Source organism: Mobula birostris, chromosome 20 (assembly GCF_030028105.1).
Source record: "Mobula birostris isolate sMobBir1 chromosome 20, sMobBir1.hap1, whole genome shotgun sequence".
Lineage (NCBI taxonomy): Eukaryota > Metazoa > Chordata > Chondrichthyes > Myliobatiformes > Myliobatidae > Mobula > Mobula birostris.
The window spans coordinates 54,571,945-54,597,804 of NC_092389.1; the positions used below are offsets into that span (position 1 = coordinate 54,571,945).

Genomic DNA, 25,860 nt, shown 5'->3' on the forward strand with positions numbered 1-25,860 from the left:
ATATTCACCGCACTGTGGGCGGGGAAATTTATTCTCATCTCATTCCTGCTGAGGTGACCTTGGATTTTGAGTCTGTGATCCCCGGTTCCACTGCCCAGCCAGGAGAAATATCATTCCTGCCCCTACCCTGTAAATACCCTGTGAGACTGTGTCTGTCTCAATCAGGAAGCTTCTCCATGTGAACCTTGTGATAATGAAAGCAACACACATCAACGTTGCTGGTGTACGCAGCAGGCCAGGCAGCATCTCTAGGAAGCGGTACAGTCGACGTTTCAGGCCGAGACCCTTCGTCAGGACTAACTGAAGAAAGAGTTAGTAAGAGATTTGAAAGTGGGAGGGGGGTTTGTTTGTTGTTTGTTGTTTGTTGGTTGCTTGTGATAATGAAGTTGGTTACAGTGTTCTTTCAGACCAGCAGCTTTGACCACAAGAACATCAGACAGTGGTCAGCACGGAATGTCCTGCAGTTACTGCAGGAGAAGAACTGGATGGACATAGTGGAGTGGTTCGCTAAGCAGACAGTTCAGACCATCTGGCAGAATGCCTCCTCACCAGATCTCACCAACAGGCAGCAAGACCTTACCTGGCTGTCGGTGAGAAGGGCCTCCCAGTCTGATCCTTGCTGCATGCCCGGAGATCACTCCCACAGCGCGCTGCCCCGAGATTACTGCAGTGGAGACGAGACGGTCACTCAGCTCTTTGCGGACTGTGGGCTGGTGAAGATGTGTGGAGAAAGATGCAAGGGCCTGTGTCACAGCAGCTGCGTGACAGAAGGGTCACTGATCTTCGGGCTGTTCCCAGGACGCACAGGAAAACGGACATCAAGTGCTGCTGGAAGATCATCAACTCGGTGAAAGACCCCCGAAACTTGTTGGTCTGTCATCATATCGAGATGTCCGGAGAGCAGGGGTTCCCACCCTGGGGTCCAAGGTTAATGGAATTGGTCTTTGGCATAAAAGAGTTGGGGAATCCCTGTCGTGGAGGAATGCTGCCGACTGGCACATTCCAGGCTGCAGGGACACCATTGAAACTATAGAGATCCTCTAGTACTGGACCGGGAGGGGCCGGGTCGGCTGAGGAAGCCTCCCAGTTATTGTAGGAGTGAAACATCCCGGGGGGCGGGGGGCACATGCGCGACAACAGTCCTATCGGTTTTAAAGAATGTAAAACACTAAACACGGCATAGACGACAAATGTAAATTCTTTGGGGAAAGGCATTGCACGTTTTATCATGCTGAATATTTTATATAAAGCTTACTTTGACACAAAGAAGTATCAGCATCTGATCTGTGTCCAGAGTGAGGGAGACTGGGCTTATGTTGGAGACGGGACTGACATGGGTTCAGTCACGAAGTTTTTCACACGAAGGGCTGTTGAAATCAGGACCTCGCCGAAAACAAATATCATTTTCCACCCTGTGACGTAGAATGTCCAGTGCTGTGCTTTTCCCTGCAGCCACAGGTCGGTCATCACCACTGCACAGCACAATATTCTCTCCAAATCCCCACTCTCCTGGCATGAGCTAATTTAATAGTTATTGTCACTGTTCACAAATCCACCGTTTTACACTCCACTCTGACTCTCTTTAGACCTGGAGAAAGATTTAGAAAAAACGAGCTGCTGGAGGAACTCAACGGGTCAGGCAGCATCCGTGGAGGGAAATGGACAATCGATATTTCGGGCTGAGAAAGTCCAGGTGAAGGATCTCGACCCGGAAAGTCGATTGTACATTTCTCTCCATAGATCCTGCCTGACCCGCTCAGTTCCTCCAGCATCATGTTTCTCACCAGAGATTCCAGCATCTGCAGTCTCTCATGTCTTTAGAACTCCCCCCTGAGCCCTGCCTCAGACTGAACCAGGCTCTTCTCTCCGGCTTCATTTCTGTTCAGCTTCTTTTTCAGCCCATCACTCCCACTGGGGCACAGGCCGCCAGCAGCAGCCCTTTTAATTTAGAAAACTTGTGGAGAATACTCCAAATATTCACCGCACTGTGGGTGGGGAAATTTCTCCTCATCCTCGATCCGAGGATGATCACAGGACTTCAATCGTCTTCCATGTGAAGGTCCTCCGGATCGCAGCGATGGGGCCTTTGGAGATTCAGCTGACATTTTTGTCGCACGAGGTTTTTACGAGATGGGGTTGCTATCCATATAGCCAACTCTTCTCCGCTCGTAGCCGGGCTTAGACAGTCCATGGCCACGTTTTCTTATCTGTTGCCTGTTTAATGTGTTTTTGATCCACACTAAACATAGAAATGGCCAGAATTTCCACTGAACACATCCAGCAAAACCATGTTCACCCATGAGTCTGCAGCGCGTGTAGTGGACAATCGCGGTACTGCAGGGGATCGGCAGCTCCCCGAAAGTGAAAGCGTTCTGAATCAGGAAGTGCCGGGAGTTAACATGGCTTCGAAAGCACCGGCCGAGAGTTGGACCGAGGAGGTAATTTGTCCCATCTGTCTGGATTTCTTCACCGATCCGGTTATACTGAAGTGTGGACACAACTTCTGTCGCTCTTGTATCACACGGTGTTGGGAAAGGGAGGAGAGAAACTCCTGCCCGGAATGTCGAGAGGTGTTTGCTGACCGCACCCTCAGGGCCAATCGGGCCTTAGCAAATCTGGCTGAAAAAGCTCGAAATCTAAACCTAAATCGGAAAGGGAAGGAAAGTAAACTTCAGTGCGAGGAACATGAGGAAGAACTGAAGCTGTTTTGTGAAACGGACAAGACACTGATCTGTGTGATCTGTGCAGTTGCGGAGGAACACAGAGAGCACCGCTTCATGCCGATTAAAGAAGCTGTTAAAATCTACATGGTAAAAACTAACGTTAATTTAATACTTAACGCATTTCCTTTCTCCTACATGCCATCACACGAGCCTCCGTAACCAACACATCATTCTCTGCAACTTTCGCCATCTCCAACGGGATTCTACCATCTATCCGTCCCACAGCCCATCCCACACCCGACAACTCTCCGCTCTCTGTAGGAATCGCTCCCCGGACTGTATCGCCCTTATCCATTCGCTCCTCCCCACTGATCTCCCTCCTGGCCCTGACACCTGGAAGCGGGACAAGTGCTACACCTGACTCCTAACCTCCTCACTCGTCACCATCCAGGGCCCCAAACAGCCCCAGTTCCTCCAGTTTCTTCCATGGTCGATTGTCCTCTCGTATTAGATTCCTTCTTCTCCAGTTCCTTTCCTCTTCCACCTGTCCCCTCTCAGCTTCTCACTTCATCACCTCCCCCACGTTCCCCCTCACGTTGTCTCACCCGTCGCCTGTCAGCTGGTTCTCATCCCCAACCGTTTTATTCTGGCTTCTGCGCCATTCCTGCCAGTCCAAATGAAGGGTCACATCCCGAAACGTCGACTGTTTATTTCCCCTGGTAGATGCTGCCTGACTCACTGAGTTCCTCCGGCATTTTGTGTGTGATGATCGGGTTTGATCGCCTATTTCTTTTTGATCCATTTTTTTTTTACTTTTTCCTTCTCTCTCTCTGACTTCCAGGATCAGCTAAAATCTTCCTTACACTCTCTCACAAAAAAGAAATCAGACTTCCAGGAAAAGGAGCAGCAACAGAAAGAGAAGATTTCCGGAGTTCGGGTGAGGCTTCCTGAGCGGAATTTCTGATATTACTGTAAAGTTTTGCTCCCTTTAATGCAGAATAGCAGAGTATCGCAGCTCCAGTGACCTGGGTTCGATCCTGACCTCTGGTGCTGTCTGTGTGGAGTTTGCATGTTCTCCCTGTGACCACGACAGTTTCAGACACATTCCATGGACATACTGCATGAATGGTTAAATACAATTAACCCTGTGAAGGTGAGGGAGGGTGTATGTGAATCAGGTAGGAGTTAATGGGTCAATGGGGAGAATTGGTTTCAGAAAAATGTAAGTGAATGGGGTTGATGGGAATGTTTCAGAGTTAGCATGGACATTAATGGACCGAATGGTCTCCTTAATGTCATAAGGAAATACACATAGCAATACAGTAAATTCATCTTCACCTTTCATTCGACAGGAACAGTCACACAGCCTTCAGTCCCACGTCACATCCCAGTTTGCTGAACTGCGCCAGATTATCACTGAGAAAGAGCAGAGTTTACTCAGGGATCTCCGGGAAGAAGAGAAGAGGATTCTCAATCCAATGGAGAAAAATCTTTGTGAGATTCAGAAGCATATAAGGCTTATTCAGGAGGAAATCACTATGTTAAAGGAACAGATGGATCAGAAAGACAGTGTGATTTTTCTCAAGGTGAGGGATTTTATTTCAATTTGTTTCTGTCAAAGGGCACTAAATGAACAGTGGTATATTTGAAATAAACACAGCACAGCGGCCAATTCTAACAAACCAATTGCCGCTGCTGGTGACGTCACACAGATTGTTATGATTGTATGACGAGCCCTCCAGTCACTCCAATAACGACGTTCCAAAATGTCGAAGACAGGTATTCGACCCTTTATCTGCAAGATACGATCATGAGGCAATGAAACTTCAGTGTAATTAATCGTAAATTAATCAGCAACGAAGCGGTCAACAAACAACAAGATATCTTCCGTCCTCAGCTCAAAACTGCCCAGGACAAAGCATGGATACGTAACTTATTCCCTTCGCTATTACCAGGCCACCACACACGTGACTAGTTGCTGTAACAATCACATACCACAGAAAACAATGCTGACAAGGCCATGAAAGACAGAAAACAGATGCGTTGCTCCTAGACACAGCATTAATAAATGGCAGTAAACTGTTACGTCCCAGGACAGAATGCAAACTTCTCTGAAATAATTTATTCTGATCATAACACAGAGCTGCTGATTGTCTACTTACTTATCACATTAAATATCCTCTAAAACTCCCATTAACACCCAGTTCCAGTCACAGGCTGTGAGTGTGTCTGGTGCGGTGGGTGTGACGGTCTCTCTGTCAATCCGTGAAAACAAAGAATGTGACCCACACATCAGACTTATCCTCCATATCCGGTTTCCATCAGGTTAGGGAAACTTTCAATGTTTCTTTATCTTTTCACATAAGTTTCACATTAGAAACGTAGAAATATAAACATTGAAAACCTACAGCACAATACAGGCCCTTCAGTCCAACATGTCCTTACTTTAGGAATTACCTAGGTTTACCCATAGCCCTCTATCTTTCTGAGCTCCATGTGCCTATCCAGGAGTCTCTTACAAGACCCCATCGTACTGGCATCCAGTACCGCTGTCGGAAGCCCATTCCACACATTCAGCACTCTCTACGTAAAAATATTACCCCTGACATCTCCTCTGTACATACTTCCAAGCACCTTAAAACTGTGTCCTCTCGTGCTAGCCATTTCAGCCCTGGGAAAAAGCCTCTGACTCTAATCAATGCCTCTCATCATCTTATACAGCTCTATCAGGTCACCTCTCATCCTCCATCGCTCCAAGGAGAAAAGGCCGAGTTCACTCAACCTATTCTCATAAGGCATGCTCCCCAATCCAGGCAACATCCTTGTAAATCTCCTCTGCACCCCTTCTATGGTTTCCACATCCTTCCAGTCGTGAGGCGACCAGAACTGAACACAGCACTCCAAGTGGGGTCTGAACAGGCTCTTACGTAGCTGTAAGATTACCTCTCGGCTCCTAAACTCAGTCCCGTGGTTGATGAAGGCCAATGCACCGAATCTCTTCTTAACCACAGTCAACTTGTGTAGCAGATTTGAGTGTCCTATGGACTTGGACCCCAAGATCCCTCTGATCCTCCACACTACCAAGAGTCTTACCATTAATACCAAAGTCTGCCATCATATTTCACCATTATCTGGTTTGAACTGCAAACTGCCACTTCTCAGCCCAGATTTGCATCCTATCGCTGTCACGCTGTAAACTCTGACAGACCTCCACATTATCCACAACACCCCCAACCTTTGTGTCATCATCAAATTTACTAACCCATCCTTTCATTTCCTCATCCAGGTCGTTTATAAAAATCACAAAGAGAAGGGGTCCCAGAACAGATCTCTGAGGTACACCACTGGTCACCGACCTCCATGCAGAGTATGACCCATCTACAACCACTCTTTGCCTTCTGTGGGAAAGCCAATTCTGGTTGCACAAATCAATGTCCCCTTGGATCCCTTGCTGAAATCCATATACACTACATCTACTGTTCTATCTTCATCAATATGTTTTGTCACATCCTCAAAAAATTCAATCGGTTTCATAAGGCACGACCTGCCTTTGACAAATCCTGCCTCTCAGGATCTTCTCCATCAAATTACCAACCACTGAAGTTGACTCACTGGTCTATAATTTTCTGGGCTATCTCTACTCCCTTTCTTGAATAAGGGAACAACATCTGCAGCCCTCCAATCCTCAAGAATCTCTCCCGTCCCCATTGATGATGCAAAGATCATCGCCAGAGGCTCAGCGATCTCCTCCCTCACCTCCCACAGTGGCCTTGGGTACATCTCATCCGGTCTCCATCATAAACAGGCCATTCGATCCATCATCCTCTTACAATGTCCCTGCTTCAGAATTCTCTTCCCACACCCAGAAACAGTACCCTGAACTCCATGGTCCCTCACGTGTTTATCCAGTTTTCCCATTACATTCAATCTCTGCTGTTCTGCTTCAACCACTCCTGTGGTAGCGAGTTCCTCTTCACTAAATTTCATATGGGATTTATTAAAATCCACCTGGAATTTCATCTCCCACAATTCTTCCCATAAATAGAGGTACATCTACCCCCCTGCCCTGAGCACATAATTAAATCCATCACTGATCTTAAATTCTTACATCTTATCATCGTAATGTCGTACCCAGATGAAAATACACAACCTGTCCTGTCTTCCTTCTAAGTTTCATCCTCTCAGTAATGGTCTAACATTCAGAGACTTTCCCTGTAATTTAATCCGTGGTTCTGCATTGGTTGTGTTTGTGAGTTACCGTGAGAGTGGGAATTTTCAACACCTTTGAATGATTTGGATGAAATTCAGGATGTGGACAGTAAGTCCAAGTCTAATCAGATTTATGTGTGATTTATTTCAGGAGGAAGCTCGTCGGAACAGGAGGTAGGACATACTCTTCATTGAAAACCTGTATAGTTGAAACTTGCAGTTTATAACAAGCAGTTTAATATTTACAGGATTAATGACCATGTGCAGGAATTGTCAATGACAGATGAGGCCCAACCGTTTGAAAAATTCGATCACCCCTATTTGTTGAACACGGTGCTGAGAGAAACACTTGATGCCGTTAATCGAGGTAAAACTTACAAAGATCCATTTCTCCTTGTTCTGTTAAGTTCCAATTTGAAGTGAAAATTGTCTGTAATTTGGTTGGGCGGAGGGCGTGGGTTGAGAACGAGTGAAGCGACAGGACTGATAGCAAAAATGCAAAGACATCATGCAGTCAAACTGTTAGCTAGGGCGGGCAGATGCGAGGACAAAATTGCAGCCAGCAGTGTGAGTATCAGTGCATTAGGATGCAGAATAAAAAGGGTAGCAGATACAGTACACAAGGTGTTATATCTCAATGCATGGAGTGTGAGAAAGAAGGTGGATTATCTTATTGCTTGATTACAGATTGTCAGATATGATTCTGTGGCCATCACTGAATCATGGCTGAAGGATGGTTGTAGTTGGGAGCTGAATGTCCAAGGTTACACAATGTATCAGTGGTATTGGAAGGTAGACAGGGGGCTTGGTGTGGTTCTGCTGGTAAATCAGTAGAAAGAAGTGAGATAGGATAGGAAGATATTGAATCCTCGTGGGTTGAGTTTTTTATTTCAACATGCAGGTCAATTGGGAAAATCAGGTTGGTAATGGATCTCAAGAGAGTGAATTTGTTGAATGCTGTGTGATGTTTTATCGAGCAGTTTGTCCATGAGACTACTCAGGGAACAGCTCTACTGGATTGGGTGTTATGTATTGAACCAGAGGTGATTAGGTAAAAGAACCCTTAGGAGAGAATGCTCACAACATGACTGAGTCCAACCTGAAATTTGATAAGCAGAAAGTAACGTCTGACGTTGTAGTATTTCAGAGGATAAAATAAATTATAGTGGTCCGAGAAAGGAGTTGGCCAAAGTAAATTTGTCAGAAATGGTGTCAGTTTCTGGGAAAATGAGGAAGGTGAAGGATAGATGTATTCTCAAAATCAATAAATACTCAAATGGCAAAATGGCTGACAAGTGAAGACAAGCTAATGTAAATGCAAAAGAGTGGGCACACAACAAAGTAAAAATTAATAGGAGACAGAGAATTGGGAAGCTTTTAAATACCTACAGACAGGAACTGAAAGAATGATTGAGAGGAGAAAAATGAAATATTAAATTGAATTGACTATTACTTACATCCTTCATATACACGAGCAGTAAAATTCTTTACGTTATGTCTCCGTCTCAATGTGCCATTTACAGTGTCCGTGCTGGCTTGAGCGTCGAGCTAGCAACTCGGCCTCATAAGAATAAGAAAGCCGGCTTAAAAAACGCCATCATGACAGCATCCCGATGACTCCACTCGGAGTTAAGGGTTTTCTTCTTCTTCTCTTCATGATAAACTACATGTATAACATGCTTGTCAATATAACGTAGAAATACAGTTGTCTCAGCATGAGTTAAGCAGTCTGATGGCCTGGTGGAAGAAGCTGTCCCGGAGCCTGTTGATCCTGGCTTTTATGCTGCGGTACATTCCCCGGACGGTAGCAACCGGCACAGTTTGTGGTTGAGGTGACTCGGGTCTCCAATAATCCTTCAGTCCCTTTTTACACACCTCTCTTTGCAAAACAAGTTAGCAAACAATATCAAACTGTTTTTGTTTTTTTTAACTATCGGAAAAAAAATAGAGATGAGAGTGGATATAGGGCTGCTAGAAAATAAGGCCAAATATATAGCAACGGGGCACAAAGAGATGGCAGATGAACTAAAAGAGTATTTTGCATCAGTCTTCACTGTGGAAGACACTGTGCCAGATGCTGAAGGGTGCGAGGGAAGAGAAGTGAGTGTAGTTACTGTTAGAAGGGAGAAGGTGCTCAAAAGAGCTGAAAGACTTAAAGGGACATAAGTCACCTGGCCCAGATGAACTGCACCCTAGTGTTCTGAAAGAGGTAGTGGTAAACATTGTGGAGGTATTTGAAATGATCTTTCAAAAATCATTGGACTCTGGTATGGTGCAAGAGGACTGGAAAACTGTAAATGTCACTCAACTCTATAAGTAAGGAGGAACGCAACAGAAAGGAAATTATAGACCAGTTAGCCTCACCTCTGTGGTTGGGAAGACATTAGTGTCAATTGTTAAGTATGAGGTTATGGAATACTAGGTGACACTGGACAAGATAGGAAAAGTCAGCATGGCTTCCTTTAGGGAATATTTTGCCTGGCAAACCTGTGGGAATTCTTTGAGGAGATTACACGTAGGCTAGATAAAGGGGTTGTAGTGCATGTTGTATATTTGGACTTTCAGAAGCCTTTGACAAGGTTGAACACATGAGGCTGCTTACCAAGTTAAGAGCCCACGGTGTTCCAGAAATGTTATTGGTATGGGTAGAGCATTGGCTGGTTGGTAGGATATACAATGCTGGAAAATTCATGGTCATGTACTTTGGTAGTAGACATAATATGCAGATTATTTTAAATGGGGAGAAAATCCAAAAATCTGAGATGCAAATGGACCTGGGAGTCCTTCTGCAGAACACCCTAAAGGTTAACTTGCAGGTAGAGTCAGTTGTGGGGAATGTAAATCCAATGCTAGCATTCAGTTCATGGGGTTTAGAATACAAGAGCAGGGCTGTGATGCTGAGGATTTATAAGGCACTGGTGAGGCCTCACCTTGAGTATTGTGATCAGTTTTGGGCTCCTCATCTCAGAAAAGATGTGCTGACATCGTTGAGTGTTCGGAGGAGGTTCACAAGGATGATTCCGGGAATGAAAGGGTTATCAGACGTGAAACATTTGATAGCCCAGTGCCTGTACTCACCGGAATTTAGAAAGATGATGGGGGAATCTGATTGAAACCTTTCGAATGTTGAAAGGCCAAGACAGAGAAGATGTGGAAAGGATGTTTCCCATGGTGGGGGAGTCTAGGACAAGAGGGCACAGCCTCATGATAGAGGGGCATCTATTTAGAAACAGAGTTTGAACACAGTATCAAAGGTTGTGGGGAGAAGGCCCGGGAGTGGGGTTGAGGAGAAAAAAAGGATCAGCCGTGATTGCATGGTGGAGCAGACTCGATGGGCCAAATGGCCTAATTCTGCTCCTATATCTTATGGTCTTATGGTTATCAGACCACTACATTGAAGCATTGTGAGAATGAGCCCAGACACACCAACCGGCATTGACATCTTTCAACATTTCATCTCAGGAGAAGCACACACAGCATAACCGGCCTGGCAAAACTCCCCCATAGACATACACAAGAGGAATTGGCAGATTGTAGTCAGAGTCTCAGCAATGTATGTTGTTATTTCCCTCAGTAACCTGGAAACTATTCTCTTCAGACACGGTAATTTACTTAGTTAAACAACTCACACTTGTCACACATTGTCAGCACACACCAGACATGTGATGACACACTGTGACATGCAAATATGTCAATGTGCACACTCTCCCTCAATGTGTACACACAAACACACGGATATTTACCACAATCAGCACACACGCACACACACACACACAATATCAGAGTGTGACACACGGTCAAAGAGTCAAAGAGACAGGCACAAATTCCCATTTAGGAATGAAATCTGTGCTCCTTACCCAGTCTTTCTGAGGCACTGAGCTGCCCTCTGATGTGACGTCACATCAACAGTTCACAGACAGACTCCGGGGTGAGATTCCTCAGGAGGATGATCTGGGAGGGTTTGACAGATGTTGAACCCATGGCCCACTTCATCCATCTGCAAGACTAAGATGTCTTCTTGAGCATGTCCCGTTTGTGTGTGTTTGCCCATATCCCTCTAACCATTTCCTATCTATGTACCTGTCCAAGTTTTTTTCACGCAGAGAGTGGTGAGTGCGCGGAATGGGCTGCCGGCAGTGGTGGTGCAGGCGGAAACGACAGGGTCTTTTAAGAGACTCCTGAATGGCTACATGGAGCTTAGGAAAATAGAGGGCCATGGGTAAAGCCTAGATAGTTCTAAAGTAGGAACATGTTCAGCACCAGCTTTGTGGGCTGAAGGGCCTGAATTGTGCTGTAGGTTTTCTATGTTTCTATATTTCTTCACATTCGGGGAAGCGGAAATGCAGACAATACCCCCAGCGTGGTCTGTCATCGACATCAAAGACCTTGCTTAAGTTCCTGTGGACAGTGTCGAATAGGCTGATGAATACAGGACTGAAGGTGTTATATTTGAATGCTCCAGTATACGGAATAAGGTAGATGATGTTGTAGCACAGGTAGAGATTGGCAGGTACAACGTTGTTGACGTCACTGAGTTGTGGCTGAAAGGAGATGCTGGTTGAAGCCCAACATCCAAGGATACACCTTGTATTCAAAGGACAGGCAGGTAGGCAGAGGGGATGGGGAGGGTCTGTTGGTATAAATTGAAATGAAATCCTTAGAGAGAGGTGGCATAAGATTGGAAGATGTTGAGTCATTGTGGGTGGAGTTAAACAACTGCAAGAGTAAAAAGACCCTGATGGTAATTATATACAGACCTCTAGATAGTAGCCAGGGTCGAAATGGGATACAAATCACACCAGGAGATGGAAAAAGGGCACAGTGAAGGTCGGAATGGGGGGATTCAACAGCATGTAGATTGGGAAAATCATGTTGTGCTGCATTCCAGGAGAGGAAATTTGTAGAATGCCCCCAAGATGGCTTTTTAGAACAGATTGTGGTTGAGCCCGATGGGAGAAAGGCAATTCTGGAGTGGGATTTTTATAATGAACCAGATATGATTTGGGAGCTTAAGGTAAAAGAATTGTTAGGAAGCAGTGATCATAAAATGATAGAATTCACGCCAGATTTTGACAGGGAGATAAAGTCAGATGTATCATGAGATGGAAAGGGAGATGAGTCAGAGAGGAGTAAAGTTAGTTGCAGAGGCTTGAGGGAGTTGCTGGGCAAAGTAGATTGGAAGGGGACACAAGCAGTGATAATTGCAGAACAACAAAGACTGGAGTTGACAGTTTGGGATGAAACCCTGCATCAGAACCCGTGTTGTTTAAGGGTCCCTGCAAATACTTCCCCTGTCCTAATGAGGGGCTGCGGGTGATGGGGTTGTGGGAAAGGGGACAAAGGGATCCCCATCTCCATCTTTGTCCCCCTCCAGCCACTCGTTACGTCTACGCACACAGTTCACCCACAGGCTTTGCATCCCTCCCCCACCTGGCTCTGGTTCAATCTGCCATTCATCTCTCCCCTACTGGTTCCTGTTATCACTCCCTTTACTGTCTCGAACCTTCACACTCCCCACTCGCAAATGAATGTTAACATTGAATGAAGGGCCTGTTCCTGTGCTGTACCGTTCTATGTTCTCTGTTCCCTGTTCAGAAGAATGAGAGGAGATCTCAGGGAAGAACAAAATTCTTTCAGGAGTCAACTGGCAGCAAGGATGCAGCCAGGATGTTTCCCTGTCTGAGGAGTCAAGGGTCAGGGGTCACTGTCTGTTTGGAATTCTCAGCACCCGTCGGGGGAAGGGGTTTGGGGGTTCTTATCCATTCAGTTCACAGAGCCATCGCCGTACAGCATAGAAATGTGCCCTTCGACCCATCACCTCTGTGCTGACCTATTTACCCATCTACATTCATCGCATTGGCCAGCATTAGGTCACTCTCCTTCTGTGTCTTGCCTGTTGAAGTGTCTGTCCAAGTGTCTCTTAAACACAGAGGACTGGAAGCCTGTGACCTGCAGAGGTCGGTGCTGGGGCCGTGGTTGTTTGTCAATCATATTAATGATTTGGATGATAATGTAGGTGACATAATTAGTAGGTTTATGGGTGACACTAAAATTCATGGTACAGTGGACAGGGAAGAGAGTTAAAGCAACACTGACAACATACTGGAGGAACTCAGCAGGTCGGGCAGCATCCGTGGAAAAGATCGGTTGACGTTTCGGGCCGAAACCTTTCGTCAGGATGTAGAGGGAAGGGCAGAGGCCCGAAAAAGAAGGTGGGGGGCGGGTGGGAAGGAGAAGGCTGGTAGGTTCCAGGTGAAAAATCAGTAACGGGAAAGATAAAGTGGAAGGGGAAGACGGTTATCTCTGTTTACAGCGGGCCCTTGATCAACTGTAGAGATGGGTACAGGGAGAATGTTTTAAAATAGATCTTGGCAGGTACGCGGATAAGAAAGGTGAATGAAATAATGGACGAATGGGACTTGCTCATTAAAGCAAGCTGGTCGGCACGAACAAGTTGGGCCGAAGAAACTCTGTGACCTCCTGATAGTCCAGTCACCCACCCCCTGCCCATCTTAATCCATCCCTATCCCGCTCTAGTTTCTGCTGTTTATCTCCGCTATGTATTTCCGTTCTTGAGGGAAGATGTCCACCTGAAATGTAGTCTGTCCATTTCTCTCCACACCTCCTGCCTGACCCGCTCGGTTCCTCCAGCATTTTGTGTCTGTTTGATGCTCTCCGTCCAGCGGAAACCCTTGGGGAGACATCAGTTGTCCATCCGCTTTCGTTGGGTCAAACCTCGGGAAAGGTCCGTGTCGGCCATCCGACCGCGCCTGAGGCCGAGCGGCCTTTCCACCGGTCCCCGGGGCCGCGCTGCCCGAGTCTCCCCCCGATCCCCGGGGACTCTCTAATTCTCTGCTTCTCCCCCCAGTCTCTGTCACCCTGGATGTGGAAACGGCGAATCCGTGTCTCGAGGTGTCTGAGGATCGGAAGAGTGTGAGATGGACCCGGACCCTGAAGAATCTCCCTGACACCGGGAAGAGATTCACATACTGGGAATGTGTGCTGGGATCGGAGGGATTCACATCGGGGAGACATTACTGGGAGGTGGAGGTGACGGGGAATCGGGCCTGGTGTCTGGGAGTCGCCGTAGAATCTGTGCAGAGGAAGGGAGAGGTCAGACTGAGTCCGGATACCGGATTCTGGGTCATCGCGCGGGTTGATGACGTGTTACATCGGGATTGTGACGTGATCATCTCCCCTGAGTCCCGTCTCCCTGCCGGTCCCATCCCCGGGAGGGTGGGAGTTTATCTCAGTGACCAGTCCGGGACAGTTTCATTTTACAACGCGGAGACCAAGTGCCATCTCCACACCTTCACTGGGAATAAATTCACGGGGAAACTTTATCCTTTCTTCGCGACCTGGGATGGAAACCAGTGGGTGAGAATCTGCTCCGGTTCCGCTCCGGGTCTGTAAACGGGTCGGGTCCCGGGACCGGCGTCAGGAGTAAAGTCACTGTAAATATAAATGTGCGGAGAGTGAAATAAACACGAGATGAGAATTATCGATCTGTTAATTTTAACTCGTTCACCGCATCCGACAACGGAACAGAAACACCGCGTATTCAGCAGCAGCCGCGGGGCGGCGGGTCCTGAGCTCCCCCGGGTCCTAAAGTCCACCCGCACTGAGACAGGTTAAATGTGACCAGTGGGGCGGTGCTGACAGGAAAAGACAGTGAAGATTGATACAATGTGTTCATTAAGTTCATCTGACATTTCTTTGTCCCCCACCACTACTTCACCAGCATCATTTTCCAATCCAATATCAACTCTCATCTCCCTTTCACTCTTCATGTAACTGAAAATGAACTTTTAGTATACTGCTTTATGTTATTGGCTAGTTTGCTTCATATTTCATCTTTAACATTCTTATGGCTTTTTTTTTGTTGCCTTTTGCTGGATTTTAAGAGCATCCCAATAATCCAACATCCCACTCACCTTTGCTCCCTTATATGCCATTTCCTTAGGTAACACGCAGTCCTTAACTTCCCTTGTCAGCCATGGATTCCCACCGCTGCCATCTGAGAAATTCTTCTGTCGGACATGTCTCTCCTGCGCCTTGTAATCTATTCCCAGATACGTCAGCCACCTCTGTTCAGCCATCGTCCCCACAGTATCCTCCTCCAATTCACCTGGGCAAGCTCCTCTCTCATGCCTCTGTAATTCCCTTTATTCCATTGCGAGACTGATACATGTGACTTAGGCTTCTCCCTATGAAAATGCAGTATGAATTCAATTATATTATGATCACTGCCTCTAACGGGTTCCTTTACTTTCAGCTCCTGGAGATGATCAGGGTTATTACACAACACCCAATCTTAGATGGTCTTTCCCCCAAGTAGGCCCAAACACAAGCTGCTTTAAAAAGCCGTCTCGCAGGCATTCAACAAACGCCCTATCGTGATCTAACAACAACCTGATTTTCCCAACCCTTTGCATATTGATGTCCCCGATATAATTGTGACGCTACCGTTATTATAGGCCTTTGCCGGTTCAATACTGCGAATTAATTTAAAGCTAGTCCCTTAACTTAATAAAGTTTTTATCTGAAAACAACCAACCCTACCAAAGATTGTACTGAAGACTGCATTTGATTTTTTCAGCCATATCTGCTTCACACTGAAATAGTATGTGTTTACCAGTTTCATAATGACAAAATGTACACGACACAGAATGATGCTTTCCAATTAGATACAAGGCATAATTAAACATCGTGTGGGCATTTCTAAGTCGTGTCAATATTATTTCTTCCATTCTTATTTTTAGCCCTTCTTCCATAAACCCGACTGGTTTATGTATTCCGTGAAGGTGCCTGTCCTGTATCCTACAACTCTTGCCATAAGGCCCTAACTCTTAACACTACCAACCCCTAAGCTAAGATTTGCTAAGTGGAAAGTCTATATCCACAGTTGAACTTTTAACAGGTTGTGTTGCTAAACAGTCAGCCCCATCATTTCCCTCACCAGTGCGCTGTGCAGGGCCCATAAAGTGCAGACACATAAACCAAATTTGTTTATGAAATACTGCTTGACGAGGTCCCAACAGTCAATCTGACCTACTGCTAGAATGATCTGTTTTAAGGCTCATCAAACCCTTTTCTTGCTTTTTAAATCTTTTTATTAATTATTATTGAAAATCAACAAGAGAAAAATACATCAAAATAATCAAGATAACATATCTGAGTTGGATGATCAGCCATGATCATAATAAATGACGGTGGAGGCTCAAAGGGCCGAATGGCCTACTCCTGCACCTATTTTCTATGTTTCTATATCCATATATAGAGTAAGAGTTAAATTATCAACCAGGCTAAACAGAAAAACAATAATAATCAAAAAACAAAGTATTAAAGCTTTTTTTATGGAAAAAAGGCAAGAAGGAATAAAAAGGAACCCCTACTAACTAAAACAGAGAAAACCCCTAATAACTAAAAAAAAAGGGGGAAAAAACCCATTTGGAGCACAACCCCGGAGCTTTGCGCCATACAAGCTTCCATAAAAAAGACATCAAACTACCAACTAAATTCATATAACCAAGCATCAGAAAAGGACCATCTTAATTAACTCAAGTCAAATGATAATAACGGGCAAAAGAGCCACACCTTTTCTCAAAGTCAAATTTACGATCAAAAGTTCCACTTCTAACTTTTTCCAAACTAAGACATAAAATCACCTGAAAGAACCATTGTATCAAAGTGGGAGCAGAGGCATCATTCCATCTTAATAAAATAGCCCTTCTAGCCAATAATGTGACAAATGCAATTACATACTGGTCAGATATAGAAATACCGTGAATATGTTGAGGAATTATACCAAACAAAACTGTCAATTTATTAGGCTGTAAATGGATTCTTAAGGCTTTAGAGATTATTAAAAAAATGGATTTCCAAAATTGTTTCAATACAGAACACGACCAAAACATATGTGTCAATGTAGCTATCTCAGTTTTGCATCTATCACACTGATTATTTACATTAGGAAAAATTTTAGACAATCTCTCCTTCGTCAAATAATAATGATGTACAATTTTAAATTAAGTTAGATAATGACTGGCACAAAATTCACAACCAATCCTCTGATATCAAGGTCATATTAAACTCTCGTTCCCAATCTTGCTTGATGTTAAGGAAAGGAGAATTGTCCTGTTGTAACAGTAAATTATAAATTTTCCCAATAAAGCCTTTCACTAAAGAGTTCGTTTTTAAAATAAGGTCAGAATCTTGTATATATGGAAAATTACTTAAATATTCTTGTAAAAAATGTCTGACCTGAAGATATTGCAAAAACCATCAAACCCGAAAAGGATTCTGAACAAATTACAAGTTTGTAAGCAACAATTTCCTCCACCCACTGTAATGATGACAAAGAATTCTGCTTCATATACCCATAAATGGCTGGTAAGTGATTTCTTAATCATCACCTGCAATTCAGACACACAGAAAAAAGAAAACAGCCACACTAACATTCCCAGTTAAATTATGTTTCAATCCATCTGTAAAAATGGTTACTGTATGATAGTAACTGTCATTAATAAACTCATGAACCAACAGACTCTCAGGCAGAACAGAATCCACTTGTGTAACCTAAAATTAACTACAGTCATTGAAAAAAAACACAAAATGGGGTTAAGGAGAAAGCTACAGTGGGACATATTGTATCATCCAATAGTCATAGTCATAGTCATACTTTATTGATCAGGAGGGAAATTGGTTTTCGTTACAGTTGCACCATACATAATAAATATTAATAAAACCATAAATAGTTAAATAGTAATATGTAAATTATGCCAGTAAATTATGAAGTAAGTCCAGGACCAGCCTATTGGCTCAGGGTGTCTGACCCTCCGGGGAGGAGTTGTAAAGTTTGATGGCCACAGGCAGGAATGACTTCCTATGACGCTCTGTGTTGCATCTTGGTGGAATGAGTCTCTGGCTGAATGTACTCCTGAGCCCACCCAGTACGTTATGTAGTGGATGGGAGACATTGTCCAAGATGGCATGCAACTTGGACAGCATCCTCTTTTCAGACACCACCATCAGAGAGTCCAGTTCCATCCCCACAACATCACTGGCCTTACGAATAAGTTTGTTGATTCTGTTGGTGTCTGCTACCCTCAGCCTGCTGCCCCAGCACACAACAGCAAACATGATCGCACTGGCCACCACAGACTCGTAGAACATCCTCAGCATCGTCCGGCAGATGTTAAAGGACCTCAGTCTCCTCAGGAATTAGAGACGGCTCTGACCCTTCTTGTAGACAGCCTCAGTGTTCTTTGACCAGTCCAGTTTATTGTCAATTTGTATCCCCAGGTATTTGTAATCCTCCACCATGTCCACACTGACCCCCCCGGATAGAAACAGGGGTCACCGGTATCTCAGCTCTCCTCAGGTCTACCACCAGCTCCTTCGTCTTTTTCACATTAAGCGGCAGATAATTCTGCTCACACCATGCGACGAAGTTTCCTACCGTTGCCCTGTATTCAAGGTTACACCTGAGTACAGTACACCCAACAATACACCCATGTTCCCTGCGTGATATGAACCCAGCCATCTAAAACTGAAAACCAAATGTCCTCTAGCACAGGATGATAATTTCTTTGCCCTCTCAAATTAATCCAATTTGTTAACATCAGCTTCAACCTCTGTCGCTGGAGGGGCAATAGTCCCATTTCAGCCAGTAAAGCCGAAACAAGGGACGACTTTACTGCACCACAGCAAAATCTTAAAGCCTGTGCTCGTATCACACCCAAGTATTTTAAAGTTGAACATGAAACTGATCCATAAGCCACACAGCCAGAATCAAGAACAGATTGAATTAAACAAATATAAATGGTCAACAAAGATTTTAATGTTGCACTCCAAGAACACCCACACAGATGCCTCAGGATATTTAATGCTCCTTTACAGTTATCAATTATTTTACTGATATGGTGCTTCCATGTCAGCTTATTATCCATCCACATGCCTGGAAATCTCACCACTGACATATTTTCAGGAGTTTGACCATAGAATTTCAAATCAAGTACAGGTCTATTAATCCTGTTAGTAAAAACACATAACGTGTTTTAGTGACTGAAGACTTTAAATCTTCATCTATTTGCCCACTGTTTGACCTATTAATTGTAAATTTCATCCTATTTGCAGTAAAATTGAAATGCTACCTCTAATCAAAAAAGCTATATCATCTGTATAAAGGGATTAACCCAGAGTACCCATCTCAGAGAAAATGCCATTAATCATAATATTAAACAATGAAGGGCTAAAACACTGCTTTATGGGGTCACATTTTCCATCTCATAGAAACACAAACATAACATGCCCACCCATACCCGCACAGTCCGTCCAAATAAAAAAACTCAGATAAAGTATGCAATCTCCCCTCACTACTAATTTCCAAATTTCAATCAAAAATCCTTCCATAACATATCATACAATATTAAAATACTGCTATTACAACATCTTTATTTAGCCGTGCTTTCCTATAATCATCTTCCAAACCTAAAACTCATTCCAATGTCATTCTATCCTTCCAAAATCCACTCTATTAAAACACTATATCATCTCTCTTTCCAAAATATAACTGAAGTGTTCGATTACCATACATTCCATCAGTTTACATAAATGAGACATTAACGATATAGGTCATAACTAGCAGGATCAAACTGGGATCTGCCAGGTTTCAGAAAACAGGCAATCCTGCTGCCATATTCCGTGAGGGAGGGAGATGGCCCAATCTCTAAACACGATTCAAATATGTTAATATTTTCACAAAAGAGAATTACATACAGCTACAATTACATATATCACCCTTTCCTGGGGATGCCTGACTTGAATAAATAATAGACATTTAAAAAAAAAATTGTACAAAGAAAACTCTACGTCAATGATACTATCATTGATACAGCTGACTTCCAACACATCAGCGTATTCACTTAGAAACATATCCCTATATTGAATAACTTATTCACTTAAATTATCTTTATTATGAATCACAGCACACGACCCAGCCAGTAACACAACCTTCCCTGTTTCAGTAACAATCATTTTGCACTCATTAATCAATGCTGAAATATTAAGATCATTTTATATCCCCCTATTTTCTAAATCATACCCCAAACAATTCCAAGTTAAATGACCCTTCAAATATTATGTCAATATGACCTCCAGTAAATCACATCCTTCCTCACCACGACCTGTGCCCTTTTTTTCTTAACAGTGTCACTTGGAGACAGATGCATCATCACATTAAAAACTTACATTTCTCCCAATTTGCTTTGCCAAATACTCCACCTCCTACAAGTGGCATCCCATCCCCGATATAAATCCAAACTCAAGCTCATAAAGACAGGAAGGCTGACTGACGTTCATATTAACTAATCACCGTGTGAGTTCTCATTTGACCGACACACACTGCAGCCAATGACAGCAGCGTTCAGAGGCGGGCCTGACCTACGATAGGCTGGTGGAAATCTGCCCCATGTTCAGCCCCTGCTGCTCCTCTCCATCGCCATGGCGGAGTTCAGCGAGTCGATGTGGTCGGTGGTTGCCGGTCTCGGCACCCACAGGGATGGGTGTGGTTCTCCTCCGACGCCTCGGTGAGTCCATTCCGGTGATGTCTGTGGTGACTGAGAAACAAAATGCAGGGAGTTAGCGGGGAGGAAGGACTATGACTACAATTCCCAGAAGGCCCTGCTGATGACACAGAGGTCGGGGGTGTTGTGGGTAGTCTGGAGGGTTGTCAGAGATCACAGCGGGAAATAGATAGGATGCAGAACTGGGCTGAGAAGTGGCAGATGGAGGTCAATCCAGATACGTGTGAAGTGGTTCATTTCGACAGGTCAATTTTGAACACAGATTATAATATTAATGGTAAGACACTTAGGCAGCGTGCAGGGTCAGAGAGATCTTGGGATCCGTGTCCATACGACACTCAAAGCTGCTGTACAGGTTGGCAGTGTTGTTAAGAAGGCGTCTGGTGTGATGGATTCATCAACCGTGGGATTGAGTTCAAGAGCTGTGAGGGAATGTTGAAGCTATATTAGGAAACATTTTGTCCCCACTTGCAATACTATGTTCAGTTCTGGTCACCTCACTACAAAAAGAATGTGGATATGAAAGAGGGAGTGAAATGACTAACAGGAGGGGACATAGTTTTAAGGCGCTTGGAAATCGGTACAAGGGGGATGTCAGGGGTAAGTTTTTCACACAGAGAGTGGATGGTGTGTGGAATGCACTGCCAGTGACAGTGGTAGACCCAGATACAATAGGATATTGTAAGAGACCCTTAGATAGGTACATGGAGCTTAGAAAAATAGACGGCCATACGATAGGGAAATCCTAGGCAGTTTCTAGAGTAGGTTACATGATGGACACAACATTGTGGGCTGAAGGGCCTGTAATGTGCTGTAGATTTCTATGTTCTGTGTCAAAGGCAGGCAGAGGGATTAGTTTAAATGGACACCAGGACAGCATGGAAAGATTGGGCCGAAGGGCCTGTGTCAGTGCTGTAAGGGAGGGGCTCTGTCCCAAACATCGACTCTATTCCTCTCAATAGATGCTGCCTGACTTGCCAAAGTTCTTGAAAAGTTGCATTCAGTTCTTCTGTACGAAGGATGTTTTGTGCTGGAAGACTGCAGAGGAGATTCATCATGATTGAGGGGGTTTGTGTCCATAAGACCATAAATCATAAGAGCAGAATTAGGCCATTCAGCCCATCGAGTCTGCTGACTTTCTGTCATGGCTGATCCCGGATCACACTCAATTCCATACACCTGACCTCTCGCCATATCCTTTGATGCCCTGACCGATCAGGAAACAATCAACTTCTGCCTTAAATATACCCACAGACTTGGCCTCTACCGCAGTCTGTGCAGAGCATTCCACAGATCCAATACTCCCTGGCTGATAAAAAAAAAAATCCTCCTTACTTCTGTTTGAAAAAGTGGCCCCTCAACTTTGTGGATGTGCCCTCTAGATCTTGATAGCCCCACTATTGGAAATATCCTCTCGGCATCCACCTTATCTGGTTCTTTCAGCATTCAGCAGGTTTCTATGAGATTCCCTCTGCATTCTTCAGAATTCCAGGGTGTACATGCTCAAAGTTGACAAATGCTCCTCATATGTTAACTCCTTCATTCCCAAAATCATCCTTCTGAACCTCCTTTGTACTCTCTCTGATGACAACTCATCCTGTCCGAGATATGGGGCCCAACACTGTTGACAATACTCCGAGTGTGACCTGACTAGTGTCTCATAAAGGCTCAGCATTATCCCCTTGCGGTTATACTCATGGGGCGGGATTGGACAGTATCGATCTACTGAGGGAGCTTGGAATCCGAGCTCACTACTCCAGATACTGGTTCCAGTGTCAGGCAGTTATGTTGCATCTGGAGAATTGCATTCTAATGTGGCAATAATGCAGAGGTTTTGGATGATGAGTGGAAGAGGCTAAACAGGATGCTGCTCGGATAAAGTGAGACTGGATAATCTCGGGTAATCTCCGGCAGAGGCTGAGGGAGGTCTGACAGACGTTTGCAGGATCGTGGGAGGCACAGACGGAGTGGATATGTTCCTTGTGTAGGCAGAGAGATTGGTTTGATAACGCATGAAATGTCCGGTTCAGTTGGTTCAGAACAACACAAGGAGCAGAAGGGCCTGTTATGGACAAGTACAGCAAGCAGAGCAGGTAAACTGGATAAAGTGTTCCCAGTCAGAGCATAGACTGTGACGTCAGTGGATATGCCGGCATCACAGTTCTCCCACCAAAGATACTTCACTGCCGGATAAAATGAAGTTTGTGATGTTTATAACCGATGTGGTGAATTGTACTACTCAGGCATCCCATCCTGCTCAGTAAATTAAAATTATTGTGAAAGCTGCAGAACGGTATCTTGGTGTAACTGATGTTTTGTGGGAAGCTTTAAATGAAGTTTTGTTAGGTGGGGTATCTGTATCCCAGTCTACCTGTGAACATGCATAATAGGATTAAAATATTGCAATGAAATGCGAGAACTCTGATTTATAGTAGTCAAGACTTTAAGAAGTTTACTTCTGATTTGTCAGATTTTTCTGATGTTATATCTTTTCAGGAAACCTGCACATTTTAAGTTTTTTTTACTCCTGTGTAGGATTATATTGTCGTTTGGCTTGACATGTTAGTTGGCAGAGGAGTGGTGTTGCCAGTTTTATAAGGAAAAGGGCAGGGTATAGAGTTGTGAATGGGAACAAAATGTATGAGGAACTTGTAGAAGAAATTCTTGATTCAACAGGTTTCCTTTTTTTGAAAATACTAACATTTTGAATCGTATTTTGAGGTTTGGCCATCTAATTTCCTCATGGAAAATGGTTGTAGTAGTGCCCATTCTAATACCTGGAGCTCCCTGTCTGATCCTCCTTGTTATAGGCCAATATCAATAACGTCTTCTTTATGTAAACGTGTGGAATGTATGGTAATTGAGTGTTTAAAAACATAGAAACTTAGAAAACCTACTGCACAATACAGGCCCTTCGGCCCACAAAGTTGTGCCGAACAAGTCCCTACCTTAGAAATTACTAGACTTCCCCATAGCCCTCTATTTTTCTAAACTCCATGTACCTATCCAAAAGTCTCTTAAAAGACCCTATCGTATCCGCATCCACCACCGTTGCCGGCAGCCCATTCCACGCACTCACCACTCTCCGAGTAAAAAAACTTACCCCCGACATCTCCTCTGTACCTACTCCCCAGCACATTAAACCTGTGCCCTCCTGTGGCAGCAATTTCAGCCCTGGGAGAAAGCCTCTGACTAGCCACACGATCAATGCCTCTCATCATCTTATACTCATCTATCAGGTCGCTTCTCATCCTCCGTCGCTCCAAGGAGAAAAAGCCGAGTTCACTTAACCTGTTTTCATAAGGCATGCTCCCCAATGCAGGCAACATCATTGTAAATCTACTCCGCAACCTTTCTATGGTTTCCACATCCTTTCTGTAGTCAGGCGACCAGAACTGAGCACTGTACTCCAAGTGGGGTCTGACCAGTGTCCAATGTAGCTGCAACATTACCTCTCGGCTCCTAAATTCTGTTGATAAAGGAGAATACACCGTATACCTTCTTAACAACAGAGTCAACCTGCGCAGCTGCCTTGTGTGTCCTATGGACTCGGACCCCAAGATCCCAGTGATCCTCCACACTGCCAAGAGTCTGACTATGAATACTATATTCTGCCATCATATTTGACCTACCACAATGAACCACCTCACACTTATCTAGGTTCAAATCCATCTTCCACTTCTCAGCCCAGTTTTACATCCTATCAATGTCCCGCTGTAACCTCTGATAGTCTTGTAAAGGTATGGGTGGGAAAGTACGACATTGAACTCATTTTTATGTTTGGAAGATGATATTAGGAAAGGACAGTTAAATATAGATGATGTAACAGCTGTATTTTTACTATTCAAAAGGCAGGTGGTATTTATGGAAGGAAAGACTTTTTATGAAATTGTGGAAATGAGGATGGGGGCGATTATCTAACTTTTTCTGAGTTTTTTTTAATTGTATGTCTTGTGTCAGGTACGGGTGTGCAAGTTATATTCAGGTTGTTATGAGATAGAAATTGGGATCCCACAAGGCGGTATTTATTATTTCATATTTTAATTAATAGTATCTTTTATGAGATAGGTTTAGAGTGCGTAAATCACTATATGCAGATGATGGAGGTTTATGGATTCAAGGTAACAATTTCAATTTTACTGTATATAGGATGCATTAGCAATTAATAAGGTCGAAAAGTCGGCAAATAGATGGGATTTAACTTTTTGGTAGCTACAAGACAATTTATGTGTTTTACAAACAGGATTAATGGACGTCCACTTGATTTGAAATGATATGGTCAAACTCCTTAAAAGGCATTTGTGGTAAGATATCCAGGTATGTGGATGGATACTAACCTGACATGGAAGCACCGGATCAGAAAATAATTGAGAAATATAAAGAAACATTAAATACTCTCAGTTATCTCTGTGGGTATTCTGGAGCGTTACATGAAAATAGTTTTTGACCAATTTCTTTCTTTCTTTCTTTTTAAATCTTTTTTTTATTGAATTCGTATTGAAAAGGTAAAACATATAGCAACCAATACATTGTTAAGATATAAATATACAAGTGATATTAACACAAAAAAACAATGCAAACAACGTAAGTTAGTTATACAATAACAAAGTAATATCGTTGTATACTGATTTTCCATATATATCAATAGAACAAGAAAAAAAAAACTGAAAAAAAGACAAAAAAAAACCTACCGTGCAACTAACCTACAAAGCAAAGCAATGGGCTAACTAGGTAAATAGTAGACTTGAACAAATTAAACAATCACGTCCTCAAACCCGGCCTCCGCTAATAACAGATAAATCCACGAAGGGAATGTATGTATGATCAGAGAAAAAAAAATTACATTAAATGAAAATATTAAATAAAACATCTCCAGGTCTGTTCAAATTTAACTGAAGTATCATAAAGTTTACTTCTGATTTTTTTCCAAATTTAGACACAGTATCGTTTGAGAGAACTGAAAAAATGTAGTCGGGGCATTAATCTCCTTCCAACGTTGTACAATAAATCTTTTCGCCATTAAAGTAAGAAATGCAATCATTCTACGCACTGAGGGGGGTAAATTACTAGAAGTTTTAGGTAATCCAAAGATAGCAGTAATAGGATGGGGAGAAATATAACTATTCAAAACCTTTGAGATAATATTAAAAATGTCTTTCCAAAACGTTTCCAGAGTAGGACAAGACCAAAACAAGTGGGTCAAGGAAGCTATCTCCCCATGACATCTATCACAAAGAGGGTTAATATGAGAGTAAAAACGAGCTAATTTATCTTTAGACATGTGTGCTCTATGGACAACTTTAAATTGAATTAAGGAGTGTTTGGGACAGATAGAGGAAGTATTAACAAGTTGTAAAATATGAGCCCGGTCATCAGCCGGGATAGTAAGGCCCAATTCCTTT

At 43.7% G+C, this 25,860-nt stretch overlaps 1 pseudogene; it reads left to right on the forward strand.

Annotated features, from left to right (window-relative positions):
* Window positions 1-2,253: 2,253 nt before the first annotated feature.
* On the forward strand, window positions 2,254-15,465 carry LOC140185173 (zinc-binding protein A33-like; annotated as a pseudogene).
* The last annotated feature ends 10,395 nt before the right edge of the window (window positions 15,466-25,860 follow it).